The 19,189-nt window shown below is 41.2% G+C and overlaps 1 pseudogene; it reads left to right on the top strand.

The window, feature by feature from the left end:
* Nucleotides 1-5,214: 5,214 nt before the first annotated feature.
* The window catches only part of LOC145537709 (BCL-6 corepressor-like), a 47,952-nt pseudogene continuing 33,977 nt past the window's right edge, over nt 5,215-19,189 (top strand).

Raw genomic sequence — 19,189 nt, forward strand, 5'->3', positions numbered from 1 at the left:
TTGTCTTTATTTTGTTTCTGTTTTCTTTGTTGTTGCCTTAGTGATTATATAAAACATCATTCAGTACTAATAATCTTTTTCAAATTGGTAACTTCTAAGGCATGTAGGCTCTGTGCATTTGTATGTTCACTTTGCCCACACAGGTCTCAAAATTTACATATTTATACAGTATATCCATTAACATTAATACAGTTTTTTTTAATATAAATTCTGTTGTTGTTGTTGTTTAGTTGTTAAGTTGTGTCTGACTCTTTGCAACCCTATGAACTGGAGTGCACCAGGCTTCCCTGTCCTTTACCATCTCCCAGACCTTGCTCAAACTCATGTAAATTGAGTTGGTGATGCCATCCAACGATCTTATCCTCTGTCTCCTTCTTCTCCTCTTGCCGTCAATCTTTCCCAGCATCACGGTGTTTTCCAGTGAGTCAGCTCTTAGCATCAGGTGGTCAAAGTATTGGAGCTTCAATTTCAGTCCTTCTGAAGAATATTCAAGATTGATTTGCTTTAGGACTGACTGGTTGATCTCCTTGCTGTCCAAGGGAGTCTCAAGAGTCTTCTCTAGCACCACTGTTCAAAAGCATCAATTCTTGGGATTCAACCTTCCTTATGGTCCAACTCTCACATGACTACTGGAAAAAACCAAAGCTTTGACTATATGGACCTTTGTCTGCAAAGTGTTGTTTGTGCTTTTTTAAATATGCTCTATATATTTGTCATAACTTTTCTTCAGTAGTAGGCATCTTTTAATTTCATGGCTGCGTCACCAACTGCAATGATTTTGGAGCCCAAGAAAGTAAAGTCTGTCACTGTTTTCATTATTTCCTCATCTATTTGTCATGAAGTGATTGGAGTGCATGTCATGATCATCATTTTTTTTGAATGTTGAATTTTAAGCCAGCTCTTTCACTCTCCTCTTTCACCTTCATCAAGAGGCTCTTCAGTTCCTGTTCCTGTTCTGGCATTAGGGTGGTGTCATCTGCATATCTGAAGTTATTGATGTTTCTTTCTATAGTCGTGATTCTAGCGTGTGATTTATCTGGCCCAGCATTTTGCATGATGTACTCTGTGTGTAAGTTAAATAAGTAGAGTGACAATATACAGCTTTGAGGTACTCTTTTCCCAGTTTTGAACAGTCCATGTCAGGTACTAATTGTTGCTTCTAGTCATGTATACAGCCTTCTCAGAAAACAGATAAAGTTGTCTGGTATTTATATCTCTAAGAATTTTCTGTAGTTTGTTGTGATCCACACAAAGGCTTTAGCATAGTAAATGAAACCTAAGTAGATAATTTTTCTGGAATTCTGTGCCTTTTCTGTGATCCACTGGATGTTTGCAATTTGATCTCTGGTTCCTCTCCTTTTCTAAATCCAGCTGTACATCTGGAAATTCTCAGTTCACATATTGTTAAGGCTAGCTTGAAGGATTTGGAGCATTACTTTGGTAGTGTGTGAAATGAATGCAGTTGTGTTGTAGTTTGAACATTTTTTGGCATTCCCTGTCTTTGGGTTTGGAATTAACGCTGACATTTTCTTATCCTTTGGCCACTGCTGAGTTTTCCAAATACGCTGTCATATTGAATACAGCACTTTCACAGCATCATCTTTTAGGGATTGAAATACCTGAGCTGGAATTCCATCATCTTCACTAGCTTTGTTTGTAGTGATCCTTCCTAAGGCCCACTTGACTTCACACTCCAGGATATCTGGCTCTAGGCACCATTGTGATTATCTGGATCATTAGTACCTTTTTTGTAAATTCTTCTTTGTGTTTTTGCTATCTCTTCTTAATCTCTCCTGTTTCTCTTAGTTTTTCCATTTTTGTCCTTTATGGTGCCCATCTTTGCATGAAATGTTACCCTGGTATCTCCAATTTTCTTGAAAAGATCTCTAGTCTTTCTCACTCTTATTGTTTTCCTCTATTTCTCTGCATTGTTCACCTAATAGGCTTTCTTATCTCTCCTTAGTATTCTGGAACTCTGCATTCAGATTGGTGTATCTTTCCTTTTCTCCTTTGTCTTTCACTTCTCTTCCTTTTTCAGCTATTTTATGCTCTGATTACACAACCATTTTTCTTTCTTACATTTCTTGTTCTTTGGGATGGTTTTGATCACCAACCCTGTACAATATTACAAACCTCCATCCATAGTTCTTCAGACATTGTACCAGATCTAATGCCTTGAATCTGTTTGTTATTTCCAGTGTATAATCATAAGGAATTTGATTTAGGTTATACCTGGAAGTAAGGCTTTAACGATATGTGAACCAGGAACTTCCATATGTTCAAGTTGGGTTTAGAAAAAGCAGAGGATCCAGAGATCAGATTGCCAACATTCTTTGGATCATAGAAAAAGAAAGAGACTTCCAGAAAATCATTTACTTCTCTTTTACTGACTATGCCAAAGCCTTTGATAGTGTGGATCATGACAAACTGGAAAATTCTTCAAGAGGAGGGAATACCAGACCACCTTACCTGCCTCCTGGGAAATCTATATGCAGGTCAGGAAGCAATGGTTAGAAGCACAATGGTAAAAGCAACAGACTGGTGCCAAATTGAGAAAGTTCATCAGGGCTGTATATTTTCACCGTGTTTATTTAACTTATATGCAGAGTAGATACATGTGAAATGCCACGCTGGATGAAGCACTAACTGGAATCAAGATTGCCAGGAGAAATAAAAATAACTTCTGACTTTGGTTGAGGTTGACACCATCTCAGATGACACCATCCTTCTGGGATAACACGAAGGGGAACTAAGGATCTTCTTAATGAAAGTAAAAGAGGAGAGTGAAAAACCTGGCTTAAAAATTACATTAAAAAAAAAAACTAAGATCATGGCAACTGGTCCCATCACTTCATGGTGAATGGATGGGGAAACAATAGAAACTGTGACAGACTTTATTTTCTTGGGCTCCAAAATCACTGCAGATGGTGACTGCAGCCAAAATTGAAAGATGCTTACTCCTTGAAAGAAAAGCTATGACCAACCTAGACAGCATATTAGAAAGCTGATGTGTTAAAAGAGACACTGCTTTGTTGACAAAGGTCCATCTAGTCAAAGCTATGGCTTTTCCAGTAGTCATGTATGGATGTGAGTGTTTGACCACAAAGAAAGCTGAGTGCTGAAAAATTGATGTTTTTGAACTGTGGGGTTGGAGAAGACTCTTGAGAGTCCCTTGGACTGCAAGGAGATAAAGCCAGTCAGACCTAAAGAAAATCAGTCCTGAATATTTATTGGCAAGTCTGATGCTGAGACTCCAGTACTTTGGCAACCTAATGCGAAGAACTGACTCCTTAGAAAAGACCCCGATGCTGGGAAATACTGAAGGTGGAGGAGAAGGGGATGACAGAGGATGAGATGGTTGGATGGCATCACTGACTCAATGGACATGAGTTTGAGTAAGCTCTGGGAGTTGGTGATGGACAGGGAAGCCTGGTGAGCTGCAGTCCATAGGGTCACAAAGAGTTGGACACAACTGGGAACTGAACTGAACTGATACCTGGATGGTCTTGTGGTTTTTTCCTACTTTCTTCAGTGTAAGTCTGAAGTTTGCAATAAGAAGCTCATGATCTGAGCCACAGTCAGCTCCAAGTTGTTTTTGCTGACTGTATAGAGTTTCTCTATCTTCAGCTTCAAAGAATATAAATCAGTGTGATTTTGGTATCATGCTCTAGTGATGTCCATGTGTAGAATTGTCTCTTGTGTTGTTGGAAGAGGGTGTTTCCATGACCAGTGCATTCTCTTGGCAAAACTCTGTTAGCCTTTATGCTGCTTCATTTTGTACTCCAAGGCCAAGCTTGCCTGTTACTCCAGTTGTCTCTTGACTTCCTGCTTTTGTATTCCAGTCCCCTGTGATGCAAAGGACATATTTTTAGGTGTTAGTTCTAGAAGGTCATGTAGGTCTTCATAGAACCATTCAACTTCAGCTTCTTCAGCATTCGTGTTTGGGGTATATAGACTTTGATTACCATGGTATTGAATGGTTTGTATTGGAAATGAACTGAGATCATTCTGTCATTTTTTAAGATTGTCCCCGAGTACTGCATTTCAGACTCTTTTGTTATTATGAGGGCTACTCCATTTCTTCCTTTATAGGGGTTCTTTCTGACAGTAGTAGATATAATGGTCATCTGAATTATAAATTCAGTTCAATAGTTAAAAATGAGTTCTTGGACCTACATTACAGTAGTATACTATTTTATTTATCTGTGTATTTAGCTTTAGGGAAAGTATTGTAAACCATATGATTCTGTATTTCTGTGGAATATTTTTTGTTTTAATTTGAATGACTCCAGTTAGAATTTCTTCTAAGTAAGAAATGGATTTCTTGTGATAATGAATTTCTTTAGTGTTTCTTAATCTGGGTAACTCTTAATTTCTCTTCCAGTTTTGAAGTACAGTTCTTCATATGTTGTAATCTTGGTTAATAGTTGTTTTCTTTCACACTTTTAATTTATCATCCACTGCCTTCTTTCCTGGAATATTTCTGCTAAGAAATCTTAGCAATTCTAAATAAATCTGCATGCATATGTGAGTTAGTTTTCTCTCACTGCTTTCCTGTTTCCAGCTTTGTTTTTTGTCAGTGGTGGCACCTGAATAAATTTTTAGCCTTTAGTAGACCCTTTTCGTATATCTTTTACCAGTGAATACGAAACACAGTTCTGTCATCAGATACCAGGGAGAGGAGGAGAAATGCAACAGCAGTTTGACGCTTAGATGATCTGTTGATTTAGAAATGAGGTTCTATTTCCAGTTTGTGGAAGATTGTTTTTGATTATATTAAATCTCCCCTTTCTGTGTCCAGGAAAGAATCCACATACAACCCTGACAGGTCTGGGGAGGATTAATGTAAATTGTTAAGTGTTGTATATCGTCTCTTCTCACTCGTTTAATAATTTAATTAATATATATTAACTCTAAAATGATATACAATTTTACATGCTTTTAGAATGCTAGTTGATTGATTAGAGTGGAAAAGAAATGCCGAAAGCACATTTTAAGTGCTGTGAGATAGGAGTGAAAATATATAAGAGTGGTGAAGGAAAGTGGAATAATGAAGACCCAGGGATATTTTATTTTTATTTCATCTTTAACCATGTTTGCTCTAATATTAAGCTACTGTCATGGAAAATTAATCTTTGGACTTTCTTTGGGATAGATACTTCTGCTTTGAAAGAATGATAAATAACATACAAGTCATGTTCTTTTTCTGTAAAGATGCATGTGGCTGCTCTCCACTGTATTGATGGCATTGCAGAGCTGAGCATGGACTGCACTGGTCTGATCCAGAGGAACATCTGTGTCCTTGAAGACATTGTCTCTACTAGGCGGTGTGTACTGGCCTCAGAGAAAGGTCAGGAGACTGGCATGAGCTCTGTAGGTGGAGCTGAGTCTTCTTCAGAAAGAAATCCAGAGATGCAGTTCAAACTGAAGGCACCCGAAACAGTGGAGGCTTCCACTGTGCCTGGAAAACTGCCACATAACTTCAGTGCTGTGTGCAAAACACCACTTAGAGCATGAAAACGTGCTGTCCCTACAGCAGCAACTTGGGCTCAGAAAGGTCTGCCAGTGACAAATGCAGCCATCTCAACATAGTGGTGCTCGTTACTTGCAGCTGCCCTGGGTCAATCTTTACATGGAGGGAGCCATGCCAGACATCTCCCCTTCCTGCAACTTTCCAAATAAGTATCAGTGAACATATTCAAGATGTTGCCACCTCAGTCCTACAGGTTAACTCAGCTGATGTAGTTCCCAGCCTGTACAAATGAGGAGCACTTTCTCTGCCTGCCACCACCTCAGTCTGTGAATCCCCACATGGTATCATCTCTTATTTCACCTGTTAGGCTCTCAATACCTTCATCATCTCCAGGCACCTCACATGTGCTCTGTGCAGACAACAGCCTGTACTGGAATGTTGGTGTCAGTCATGGGAGCCTGATTAATTCCCACTTCCAGAATAATGAGCAGCCTAGGGACCTCCTGCCAAGACAGTCACCACTGGCCTGCTGGGGGACACATGTCTTCTACCACTGTCACCCTGGCCTAAAGACTCAACTTTCCTTCCCAGCCCACTGCAAACATCTGCTCTGAATTCAATAAGCATTATGCTAGCATCTCCACCTCATCCTCCATCACCATGTTTAAGCCATGCATGAAGATCAGCAGCGAGTGCCTCATGGCCAGGCTCTACAGCGGCAAGTATCTAGAGGGAGCTGAAAACACAGCCAGTTCCTGGGCACACTTGGAAAAAAAGTGGGTCAGTACAGAAACGATGGCAGCTCACCTGCTCCATTGGATAAGAAGATGGTTACCAAAGGTGTCACCAGTAAGCCACTACACTTGTCTTCTGAAATGGTGGACGTCAATACTTCCAAAGCTGACCACATGAAGAAGATGGCTCTTGAAGTTTTTGTTCACAGCAGAGCTGAAAGTGGCTTAGTGTTCTCCAGAAGTGAGATTCCAGAAGAAACTGTTTCCTCCAGGAAAAGATTGTGCTGTCTATAGATCTGACATCATTAGCAGAGCCCCTCTTTCTCGTTGGTGCATGGCCAAATCCTAATAAAGAGAACAGTGGTAGAGGCTTGCTTCTGAAGAACAAGAGTTTGGATTGGGCCATCCCACAGCCGTGCAGGGCATTTTGTTCCTGAGTGAGAAACACAGTTGTCATGGTCACTGATGTGTTGGGGTAAGTGTTGAGTATGGGCCACTCAGCCTTTGTGTTGCTGGTCCCAAATGGAAGTGTAGATGTCATCAAGACTAGTAGGCGCTATATGGATTCAGTGGCATCTGTTAATCAACATATGCGTCAGGTATTGATCACACCTGTCAAACAAAGCAGTGGCAGCGACAGCAAGGGCATCAAAGCCAGTAACCCAGAACCGAATTTCAAAGTAAATGAGGATGATTTTCTACCAAATTTGGTATTTCTGTCTCCAGATGAGGTGTTCAAGTCCCCACAAATTTCCTACCATTGGAGTTACCTTCCTTATTCAGTACATGAAACCAAGTCTCTAAATCCCCTCTCATATTATATCAAGAAACCTGTACACCCTCACCCAGTTTTGTTGCTAAACAGTACTCTCTTTTCCAGGCATCTTGCTCCAAAGCCTTGATTCCCCTGCAAGGTACCCATGGACCTGCCAGAGTTTGTGATAAATGAAGGCACATTGGTTTGACTCCCTGTAGAGATCACTAAAGAACAAAAACCAGAGAAGTTATCCTGCTCTGATGACAGATCCCCATATGAAGACCCAAGCTTTCAAAATCAATTTTCTGAGATGTTTGAAGCTAACAGATGTTATGGTCTTTTACAGACAGGGACCTGGGGACTGAAGTTGACAAGAAGAGGGACGCAGGGGACCCAAGTCTCAAGTGAAACAAGGGTGCTTTATTTGCAGAAATGCATATTATTACATCTTCATACAAGGCAGCTTTAGGCAGTAAAAAAAAAAAAAAAAAAAAAAAAAACCCAGCAAAAACAAAGCCAAGCAAATAACAATCTTCAAGGGGCCAGAAAGCATTCCATATCCTGAGTAAGAGGGACGTAACTGAATGGATTACATTTAAGTAAGGTCATTGAAGGGAGTCACTGAAAGGAATCCAAGCAGGTGCCCTCTCTCATGATCTCAGTCCTGAGAAATGCGTGCAGCTATGCTCATTCCTGTTTTCCAGGAACTGATAAGGAATAGACAGTTCTTGAGAAACAGCACACAAAAGATAAGAATAACATATTGGATCCCTTAAAGCCGAACGTCCCCTGACAAAGAGACCATGTTACATTCAGAGATCTCCAGTGACAAGAACCTAAATGGAAGCCCTGTCTAGAATCAAGGGAAAACAGTCATCAGAAATTACAACCTTCTATATGTAGCTCTTCTGTGGGAAGAGCCAGGTGCAAAATGTAATGCAGACATATGGCCAGCTTTACAACTGAGAGTGTCAGCTAGAATGCTGAGGGCACCAAACCCCTGACTGACCTGGTGCTGCAGCCCTACCAGGATTTAATTACCCTGAGAGAGAAGTTGGGGTGCATAAGTGATGAAACCTATGCTTTCAAACACACTCCAGACCCCTCAGTCTTTAGCTTAAGCAAAGAGAATGTTCCAGTGAGACCCAACAGGGAGAACTGAGAAATGCCAGTCTTGACTCTGTTCCTGCAGCCAATTTTGGGAAATGATTGTCTTGCTGTAACTTCTAGTAGAAAAAGGTACCCAAACCGTTTTGCATGGCTGATGCCCTACCAAGTGTGGATATCACCTCCACCAATACCATAGATGGAGCTGATGAAGCAGAATCAACCAGTAGCAAAGTTCTGAAACCAAAGCTGTCTAAGCTGAGAAAGAGAATCACTAACTCTGCTGGTTACCTGGGTGACCCATTCAAGTGTGTCACTACAGAGCTGTATGCTGATTCCATTCCACTCAGCCAGGAGCAGCAGGCATTGTAGCTGAGCCCTCAACCTGAATTGCAGCAAATTGACCAGTTGTTAGCTTTTTATTTTGTTTTTGTATGTTAAATTAGTTTATTTTTTAACTTTACAATATTGTGTTTGTTTTGCCATGCATTGACATGAATCCACCATGGATGTACATGTGTTTCCCTTCCAGAACCCCCCTCACACCTCCTTCCCCATCCCATCCCTCTGGGTCATCCTGGTGCACCATCCCTGAGCACCCTGTATCATGCATCGAACCTGGACTGTCGATTCATTTCACATATGATAATTTACATGCTTCAATGCCATTCTCCCATATCATCCCACCCTCGCCCTCCCATAGAGTCCATAATACTGTTCTATTTATCTGTGTCTCTTTTGATGTCTCAAATACAGAGAGTTGTTAGCTTTTTAAATGCATGAAGATGACTGGGGAATTATTGTCTGGTAGGACACGAAGGAGATTTGGTTAATGAAGCTTATAATAATTTAAATACTTGAAATTATTATTAAATGAGTCCAATAAGGGAAACTACATGGTAGCATTTAGTTCTTTCAGGTTAAAAAAACTTCACTGAAATGCTGATACCAGAAGTTTTAATAATTGCAGAGGATATTTAAAGTTTGAACGATGTTTATCAGTTATTTTACTTTCTATGCTGTTAGTGTATGTTAACATTGGTGAAAATGTGTAGCAGCCACATGTCTGACAGTCATGCAGGATTCACATATCCACATAAAAACACATCACTTGCATAGTAGTGAATTATGATTCACGGAGGGATTTACCAAGACTTTTATTATTATTTGGAAAATGAATAAAGCTAAATTATTTTTGTAATGTCATGAAAAATATTAGCTCATGTTTATGAAATTTGAGAGTTATATACCTGACCTTTAATTACATAAGGATTACAGAAAGACAGTATTTTATGTGTACCTGCTGCTTATCATCAGTTAGTTTTGCAAATGTACTCTCAGAAATTATTTTTACTATGATATTACATAAACCTTTAGAGCTGAATTTTACTACCAAATAGTTGAAGGGAATTTAATATCCTATGCTGATCTTTGTTCATTGTGCATCTTTTCTTACTACGCTCTTTTATATTTGATGTTCTTGTCTATTTATCTGAAAAAAAGAATATAATTTTTGCAAGTGTATTCACTGAATGTGCATTCACATAGAATATATAACTTCATACTAAAATTTATGAGGAGTATATGGTAGAAGAGCTTTATTTCATAAATCATTGTTGATTTCAGGCAAATATTTTTGGAAGATACTACCGTTAAACAAGACCAGGAGCAGACTGTGGCTCAGATCATGAATTGCTTATTGCCAAATTCAGACTTAAATTGAAGAAAGTAGGGAAAACCACTAGGCCATTCAGGTATGACCTAGATAAAATCCCTTATGAGTATACAGTGGAGGTGACAAATAGATTTAAGGGACTAGACCTGATAGACAGAGTGCCAGATGAACTATGGACAGAGGTTCATGACATTGTGCAGGAGACAGGGATCGAGAAAATCCCCATGGAAAAGAAATGCAAAAAAGCAAAATGGCTGTTTGAGGAGGCCTTACAGATAGCTGGGAAGAGAAGAGACGCGAAAAGCAAAGATATTCCCATCTGAATGCAGAGTTCCAAAGAATAGCAAGGAGAGATTAGAAAGAATTCCTCTGGGATCAATGCAAAGAAATAGAGGAAAACAACAGATTGGGAAAGACTAGAGACCTCTTCAAGAAAATTAGAGATACCAAGGGAACATTTCATGCAAAGATGGGTTCGATAAAGGACAGAAATGGTATGGACCTAACAGAAGCAGAAGATATTAAGAAGAGGTAGCAAGAATACACAGAAGAACTGTACAAAAAAGATCTTCACAACCCAGATAATCATGATGGTGTGATCACTCACCTAGAGCCAGACATCCTGGAATGTGAAGTCAAGTGGGCCTTAGAAAGCATCACTACGAACAAAGCTAGTGGAGGTGATGGAATTTCAGTTGAGCTATTTCAAATCCTCAAAGGTGATGCTGTGAAAGTGCTGCACTCGATATGCCAGCGAATTTGGAAAACTCAGCAGTGGTCACAGGACTGGAAAAGGTCAGTTTTCATTCCAATCCCAAAGAAAGGCAAGGCAAAAGAATGCTCAAACTACCGCACAATTGCACTCATCTCACATGCTAGTAAAGTAATGCTCAAAATTCTCCAAGCCAGGCTTGAGCAATATGTGAACTGTGAACTTCCAGATGTTCAAGCTGGTTTTAGAAAAGACAGAGGACCAGAGATCAAGTTGCCAATATCCACTGGATCATTGAAAAAGCAAGAGAGTTCCAGAAAAACATCTATTTCTGCTTTATTGACTATGTCAAAGCCTTTGACTGTGTGGATCACAATAAACTGTGGAAAATTCTGAAAGAGGTGGGAATACCAGACCATCTGACCTGTCTCTTGAGAAACCTGTATGCAGGTCAGGAAGCAACAGTTAGAACTGAACATGGAACAAGAGACTGGTTCCAAATAGGAAAAGGAGTACGTCAAGGCTGTATATTGTCACCCTGCTTGTTTAACTTCTATGCAGAGTACATCATGAGAAACGCTGGGCTGGAAGAAACACAAGGTGGAATAAAGATTGCCAGGAGAAATATCAATAACCTCAGATATGCGGATGACACCACCCTTATGGCAGAAAATGAAGAAGAACTAAAGAGTCTCTTTATGAAAGTGAAAGAGGAGAGTGAAAAAGTTGGCTTAAAGGTCAACGTTCAGAAAACTAAGATCATGGCATCTGGTCCCATCACCTCATGGGAAATAGATGGAGAAGCAGTGGAAACAGTGTCAGACTTTATTTTTTTGGGCTCCAGAATCACTGCTGATGGTGACTGCAGCCATGAAATTAAAAGGCGCTTACTCCTTGGAAGGAAGTTTATGGCCAACCTAGACAGCATGCTTAAAAGCAGAGACATTACTTTGCCAACAAAAGTCCATCTAGTCAAGGCTATGGTTTTTCCAGTGGTCATGTATGGATGTGAGAGCTGGATGATGAAGAAAGCTGAGTGCCGAAGAATTGATGCTTTTGAACCGTGGTGTTGGAGAAGACTCTTGAGAGTCCCTTGGACTGCAAGGAGATCTAATCAATCCATCCTAAAAGAGATCAATCCTGGGTGTTCATTGGAAGGTCTGTTGTTGAAGCTGAAGCTCCAATACTTTGGCCACCTCATGAGAAGGGTTGACTCATTGGAAAAGACCCTAATGCTGGGTAGGATTGGGGGTGGGAGGAGAAGGGGACGACAGAGGATGAGATGGTTGGATGGCATCACCGACTCGATGGACATGGGTTTGGGTAGACTCCGGGAGTTGGTGATGGACAGAGAGGCCTGGCGTGCTGCAATTCATGGGGTCGCAAAGAATCGGACACAACTCAGCAACTGAACTGTACTGACCCTTAAAGATAAGGTACCTAAAATAGCTTTGATGCTTATGTGTGTTTTTTGGGGATGTGGAGGTGTGTATTCATTTTCTTTTGAGCATGCATTGATGCAGTTCCCACAGTTGGAGATGATAGAGAGAAAGTGTGGCCAGTCTTCAGCCAAAGATTCTGAGATGTGTTAAGTTCAGCCCTGTTGACTGGGAAAGGGTGAAAGAAAATCAGGATAAAAAGCTGAAGTTGGTAGCCCTGGAGGTCATTGCTGACCAGAATGACACAGAGAGATATAGGTACTTTGTGATACCACATCTATGAGAACAGGGTTGACTCTACTCTCAGAGTTGAGAGAACCGAGAGAAATAAGTTCAGTTTTAAGTTTAGTGCCTGCAGGGGAAAATAACCTGGTCTTTCAGTTAGCAGAGTGAAAGACTGATTGTCTTTTTGAAATTTATTGCACCTCCAAAAGAGGTTCCTGAGACACATCCTTTTTCAGAGAAGCACTGACTCTGAAGTTACAAAAAATCTGCATAGTACATCTCCAGGTACATCTCAATGGCAGGGTCCTAAGGAAAAAAAAATTATTAACTTGAAAATACAGTGCTGAAGATTTTCGTTTACTCTATGAGCGAGTGTATAGGTGTGCTTTGTTGCTCAGTTGTGTTTGACTCTTTGCGACCCCTTGGATGGTAGCCTGCCGGGCTTCTCTGTCCATGGGGATTCTTCAGACAAGAATACTGGAGTGGGTTGCCATGCCTTTCTATGGAGGATTTTCCCAACTCAGGGATCAAGCCCAGGTCTCCTGCATTGCAGGCAAATTTTTCAGCATGCAATCCACCAGGGAAGCCTGAGCTTCCTGCATACTGGCAGTTAAGTAAAATTTTCACTTTAGAAGTCAACAGATAAATTATGTTAATTAAACTAGTAAATGCACAAATAGGAAGCATTAGCTGGAATGCCAAAGGAGGCATTCATACCTTCTTTCTGAAATATGCAGATATGTTCTCCTTTGCCAACTCTTTTGCTTGGGCCAACCTAGGACCTGCTCGATAGAAATGCCTGGGCAGAAATTGGAAAAAGGATAAGTAAGAGAGCTTCATGAAACTTTTAGATCAGGAAACCTGTTTTCCACAAGAACATGTGTGTGTTTTGTAAATTACTTTGAGTTTGAACAGAGATTCCCTGTACCTCTTTTGTAAAGGATATAAATTTTTAACAAAGTCAGCTTTTGCTGGGGTTTCTAAAATCACCTGAATTGTTGGAATTTTAAATCATTGGGTAGTTTTTTTTTTTCTTCTTCAATTTTTTGAAATAAATTTATTTATTTTAGTTGGGGGCTAATTACTTTACAGTATTACAGTGGTTCTTGCCATACATTGACATGAATCAGCCATGGGTTTACAACTGTTCTCCATCCTGAACCCCCCTCCCACCTCCTTCCCCATCCCATGCCTCTGGGCCATACCATTGCCCCAGCCCTGAGCATTGTGTTAGCATTGGGTAGTCTTAATCAGTACTTTTCCAAAGTACTTAATCAGTACTTTGTTTACATCTAACTGGGCATGGCACAACAGTAGAGAGGTTGCTGTGCTGCTTTGTTGCTGTGAATAATTATAAATGTCGCCATGATGATCCTTTTGTGAGGTAATCATATGGTACAACATGATGAATTATGGCATGCAGGTGCTGTGAGTCATATGACTGTGCTGCAGAAAGCAAGTGTTAAAACATAGACATGGTCACCTCTGCCTAGACTGCAAGGCAAAGGGGATGTGGTTTTCTATACTTAGAAAAGTAGCAACAGTGACAGATTGTCATGGTCAGTACTCCTGCATATCTCTTTGTATATCTCTTTTGTCCTCAACTATAGTCATTTGGATAGTGGTTGAAATTACCTCCTTTACAAAAGTCCAAATTGAAATCTGCAGAAATGTGCTGTGCAACTTCTCTTCCATGTAGTTCAGATAGCCTGTGCAGCTTGATACTCAGATGTATTCTTCAGGAGGATAATGATAAATACCTTGGGAGCCTTCATTTAAGAGAACCTGAATCTTTGTTCTGCGAGGCAGTACTGAAAATGTGTCAGTGATTTTATATTTGTTTCTCATAATGCATTGCACTGGGTGAAAGGGTGGATGGATCTAGTTTGGGAAAAGATCCTCTTGTGAAATAAATAAAACAACTAACTATGGGTGGGCTTCCCAGGTGGTTCAGACAGTAAAGAATCTGCCTGCAGTGAGGGAGACCTGGGTTTGATCCCTGACCTGGGGACGATCCCCTGGAGGAAGGCACAGCAACCCACTCCAGCATTCTTGCCTGGAGAATCCCCATGGACAGAGGAGCCTGGAGGGCTACAGTTCTTGGGGTAACAGAGTTGGACACAACTAAGCAACTAAGCACAAAGCACAAATTATGAGTATGGCTTTGTTGTTTCAGTGGGCCATGACTTTAGCAGTGCAGGTTTCTTGACCATAGTTCAGAATGAGGCAACAAGGATTTCATACTTTGGGGTCCTGGAGGATAAGGCAGGAGGTGACTAAGTACAGGCACAGGAGTTCCTTATCTGGCTGAGTAGGAATGGTGACACATGTGCTGCATGCTCCCAGACCTAGAGGTTGATAAAGCACCATCTACACTTCTGCAGCTTTTACCAGATAGGAAGCCTGAAGAAGACAGGGAGAGGGCTCACTTTTTAGAGGTATTATTGTTTAGTGAGGAACAGGAAGATGAGGGTTCCCCAGTGAATTTCTGTTTGCCAACATGTATGAAATAAGTCATCACAAATCCCATGGGTATTTTCTGTGGGTAGAAGATGCTAGTGAAAAAGTCAGGCAGGTGAAATATAAACTAATTTCAGTTTTACTAAGTTTGAATGAAAGTGAAACCTTAAGGAGAAAACCTTCTCTTTGAGAATAATGGCTATTTAAACATGGTTGAAACTGTTAACAGCGATAGCAGTAACTGCATGACACTTGAAGTTGAAATGTAAAATGTGGACTTGGAATCTGAAACTGCACTGAGTGAGAGGGCATATGTGACAATGAAAGGATGGAAATTTGTCTTTGGGATATGTTTCAGTAGTTGCATGTGAAGAAATATGGAAAGAATGCCAGGCATAGTGTTACATGTATAGGTATGAAGAAAATTCCTCCTGGACAGAAAATGGGAGGAGTTACATAGTTTCAGTAATAAATTTTTTCCCTACTAGTGTGAGAGACAAGCAGACAGAGAATTTCACAGTAACCAGATTGACTTCTGTGAAGTTGCCTGTGAACTTTGTAGATACAATTAGAAACTTTGCTAAACTGTTCCATTCATGATTTTTTTTCTTCATAATTTGCCTTGTTGAACCAAGTACATTACCATTTTTCTTTCTGTAGCTCATATTTGGTAAATATTTGGCCTCTTTATTACATCAGCCTTCACTCATTACAAAATGTGAAATTCAGCATAAGTTTACATAGAGATTTTTAGGTCAGTATTGACTTTGTTGGATTTTGCTTTGAAAGGAAACGACCAAATATAATTAACACTTCACGTTCTTTCTTGTTTTCCTGCCCCCAGCTATAAAAAGATAGCTACAGATCTGGTCAGTATAGGAGATAAGGCGTTATCATTGAGTATGAGATCTTTCACCTGCTCCCCAGATCCTCTATTCTCATGGTGACTTTTGGGCCTTCATTTTTGTATTATTGTCTCCCTTCTCCAGCTGAGTGTAGCACTAGGAAAAAACAGGATCTCTTCAAGGTCCCACAGGACAGAGATCTTCCTGTGGAGAAGGACCTGATGGACAGGCAGCCTGAAAGTGAGACACCACCCAACCAGGTGGACTTGGACGTGCCTCATAACCTTACTCTCTTGCTAGACAGAAAGCACAATGTCTCAGGCGACACTGTGGAAGAACTGCCAGAAGACCCTTTGCTGAAAGCCAAGCAGAAACGAGTCTCAAAAGGTTAGTTGCAGGAGTCCAGAACTGAACTGAAAGAAGGCATGGTGTTTACCCTAGCCTCTCAATGTCCAGGCGAAGTCTTGGGGTAGAGCACTGAAGGGCTCTGTTCTCATACCAACTGCAGGGAAATATGGTGTGTGACTGCATACAAACCACAGGCCCCGGATATCCTGCTCATACCTCCTTTTACACCTCATCATATGCTCAGGCTGAAAAATAGCCAAAGAGAATATTCAAAATGTCCCAAGACTTTGTAACCTGTAGCAAAGATAGTGACCAGACCTCTCTTCTTTACTGTACTCCCATATACAGATATATGATATATGATTATTATATGATGGGAGAAGGCAATGGCAACCCACTCCAGTTCTCTAGCCTGGAAGATCCCATGGACGGAGGAGGCTGGTAGGCTGCAGTCTATGGGGTCGCTAAGACTGAGAGACTTCACTTTCATGCATTGGGGAAGGAAATGGCAACCCACTCCAGTGTTCCTGCCTGGAGAATCCCAGGGACGGCGAAGCCTGGTGGACTGACGTCTATGGGGTTGCAGAGTCGGACACGACTGAAGCGACTAAGCAGCAGCAGCAGCAGCATATCATATGATATATGATGAAAGTGAAAGTGAAGTCACTCAGCTGTGTCTGACTCTTTGTGACCCCTTGGACTGTAGCCTGCCAGGCTCCTCTGTTCATAGGATTCTCCAGGCAAGAGTACTGGCATGAGTTGCCATTTCCTTCTCTAGGTTATCTTCCTGATCCAGGGATCCAACCTGGGTCTCCTGCACTGCAGGCAGATTCTTTACTGTCTAAGTGACCAGGGGTTCCTGTACAGATATATGAAGGTCTGACCCTTATTGCTATTGTACTTTTTGATTACTTTGTAGTTATTTGTCCAATGGATGCTAACCACTTAGAAGACCCACAGTACAGTGAGCTGACCAACCTGAAGCTGTGCATTGAATTAACAGGACCTTATCACCCAAAACAACACCATTTGCACCTTGGAGAGCAGCAGATGTTGGCAGCAGAGAGCAAACATGGTCAGCAAGACAGGAAGAAAGTAACCCAGGTGGTTAAGCCTCAGGCCATTGCCCAGGGCAGTAAAATATCTGAGGAGAAACCCAGCGGAAAGAGAGCAGAAGCCAGATGCAACTTTTCAAAGTTGGTTGGAAAATTCTGTCAAATCCAGTGACGATGAACAAAGTATGAGGGGGCCACTCCTGGAGAGTGAGTCATCTACCCTCTGTGGCAGAGGGTGTTGGAGGAACCTGAATGACATTGAAGTTGACTGAGTAGCCTGTGGTTAGGTGGGTGGTTTTCCTATGAGATCCTACTAGCCTCCATATTTCCCTCTGGAATGTTTACTGAGAAGCTTGTTGGAAAGGAGGGAGCTTTATTTCTTAGGCCTTTCTTTACCCAGACAATTGCTGCTGAGGAAGATGTCTTATGAGCCCTGTGGCTTGACAGCACCCTCATTTCACGTTCTTCCTGAATTAATTTCCTACTTTCTGATAACATAGACTGATTGTCCTTGTTTGGGAAGGTCTTGTATCTGAGCCTACTAAGTGGGATAGGAAGAGTGTGCATAGCTGACTCCTGCTTTGGCCCTTTGAACAGTGATGACATTTGGCATTCTGTGGATTAAGTTGTTTGCTGTTTGAATGTCAATTAATTAAAATATTAAGGTTTTGAAGTAAAATTACTCTTTGAAAACTGAAGTGATCAGTGTTTACAGAAGGCTTATCTTTCTGTACCAGCTAAAACTTGAAATGCATTTTTCTCCTTTCTCTAAAGACATTCCTTCACCCCCTCTTAGGCTTTCCAGTATTCTCTTGACACCCTATTCATAAAGAGCCTTTTATCCACTATTGCAGGCAACCAAATTCAGACCCAGCAAATCTTCACATTAGGCTTGACGAAGCATACCAGACAGCAAAGAATTAAAGAAAGCCAGAAGCCAGATGTATTGCACACAAATGAACAAGAGGATTGCCAGGGATACACAGAAGACATTGAGAAGCCATCTGGGAAGAGATTATGCAAAACCAAACACTTAATTCCTCAGGGGCCCAGACAGTGCACTTCACTGACAAGGGACAATGCAGATGATAAGGTACCTTTTGATATCCTCTATTAAATGATGATTGTGTAGGCATTCCACAAATCAGTGTTTGCCCAGCTGCTCTTGCTTCTTAGGAAAAAAATCTTTCCTTTTTCTGACCTCCTTCTCCAAGTTCAGTCATTCATTCAAAGGACCATGTCTCCTAGATGGTGATGAAGTTTCAAAATAGTTAGACAAATCTCCTCCCCTTACACCCTTTGACATCTGTCCCTCGTCCAAACGAATGAAAAGGAAAACTACCTTATTAGTTTAATAAGTCAGAGAGAGGGGAAAAATGCAAGTGTTGGAAGATGGCCTTAAATGTTTGCACTGCCTGGCTTTATGATAGGTAACCATCCAGAGATTCAGAAATCCAGCCCAAGCTCACTTCTAACTATAATCAGTCACCAGCCAAGCAGGACCAGTCCTTGCAGGCACTGTGTTCATGTTTACTTCCACAGATGACCCAGTCTCGCCCTCTACCACCGGAAGCATGGAGACTTAGTGTTAATAAGAATGCTGGAGAAACCCTCCTGCAGCGGGCTGCCCAACTTGGCTATGAGGTGGGTGTACTTGTGGGCATTTCAATTCAGAAATTACTTGAAGCTGCTACTTGAGATGGGGTGGGAGGGTACCTGACTGGACTAGGATGGTGGAGGAGATTAAATTCAAAGCAAAGCCACCTCATATTACAAACTGAGCTAGGTGTTCAACCACAATCTTTGTGTCAGTGATAAATGTGCTTGTGCTGTGCTTCTGTTTGTGACTTCTTTTAAGGATGAAAAGAAAGCTGTGTCATGAAAATTCACTTTGTTTAACTAGGTGGGTTACTTTGGCATCCTCTAGTCTTGGTCACTTATCTCTACTACAAAATTTGACCTAACCCAGGGTGTGTGGAAATGAGCCCTTTTAAATTCTCATTAGCAAGGGGGAGAGAAGTTATGAGCCCTGTTTTGGCTTGCTTGTGAATACATAGATATTGGGGTGAGCTGTGCATCATGTCTGCCAGGTAGGCAGTAAGGCAGAAGGGTTGTGGAAATGGTGGTGGCCAGACCTCTGTTTCTAAGAGTACAGGGGAAACCAAGGGCAGATGAGACAAGGACTAAGAGTTTGCACCAGATTTCCAGCCCATTTCACCAATATGGTTCCATAGCTATCTCCCATCTTCCCAAGGACTGGGTCACACTGGAGTTGCCCCCATACTTCCTCCTCTTGTTTTGGAAAGGAACTGCCACAGTCACCCAAAGTAACAGTATGCCAGTAGCCAGGTTTACCAGC

This window comes from Giraffa tippelskirchi, chromosome Y, assembly GCF_054371585.1.
Source record: "Giraffa tippelskirchi isolate mGirTip1 chromosome Y, T2T-mGirTip1v1.2.pri, whole genome shotgun sequence".
Classification (NCBI taxonomy): Eukaryota; Metazoa; Chordata; class Mammalia; order Artiodactyla; family Giraffidae; genus Giraffa; species Giraffa tippelskirchi.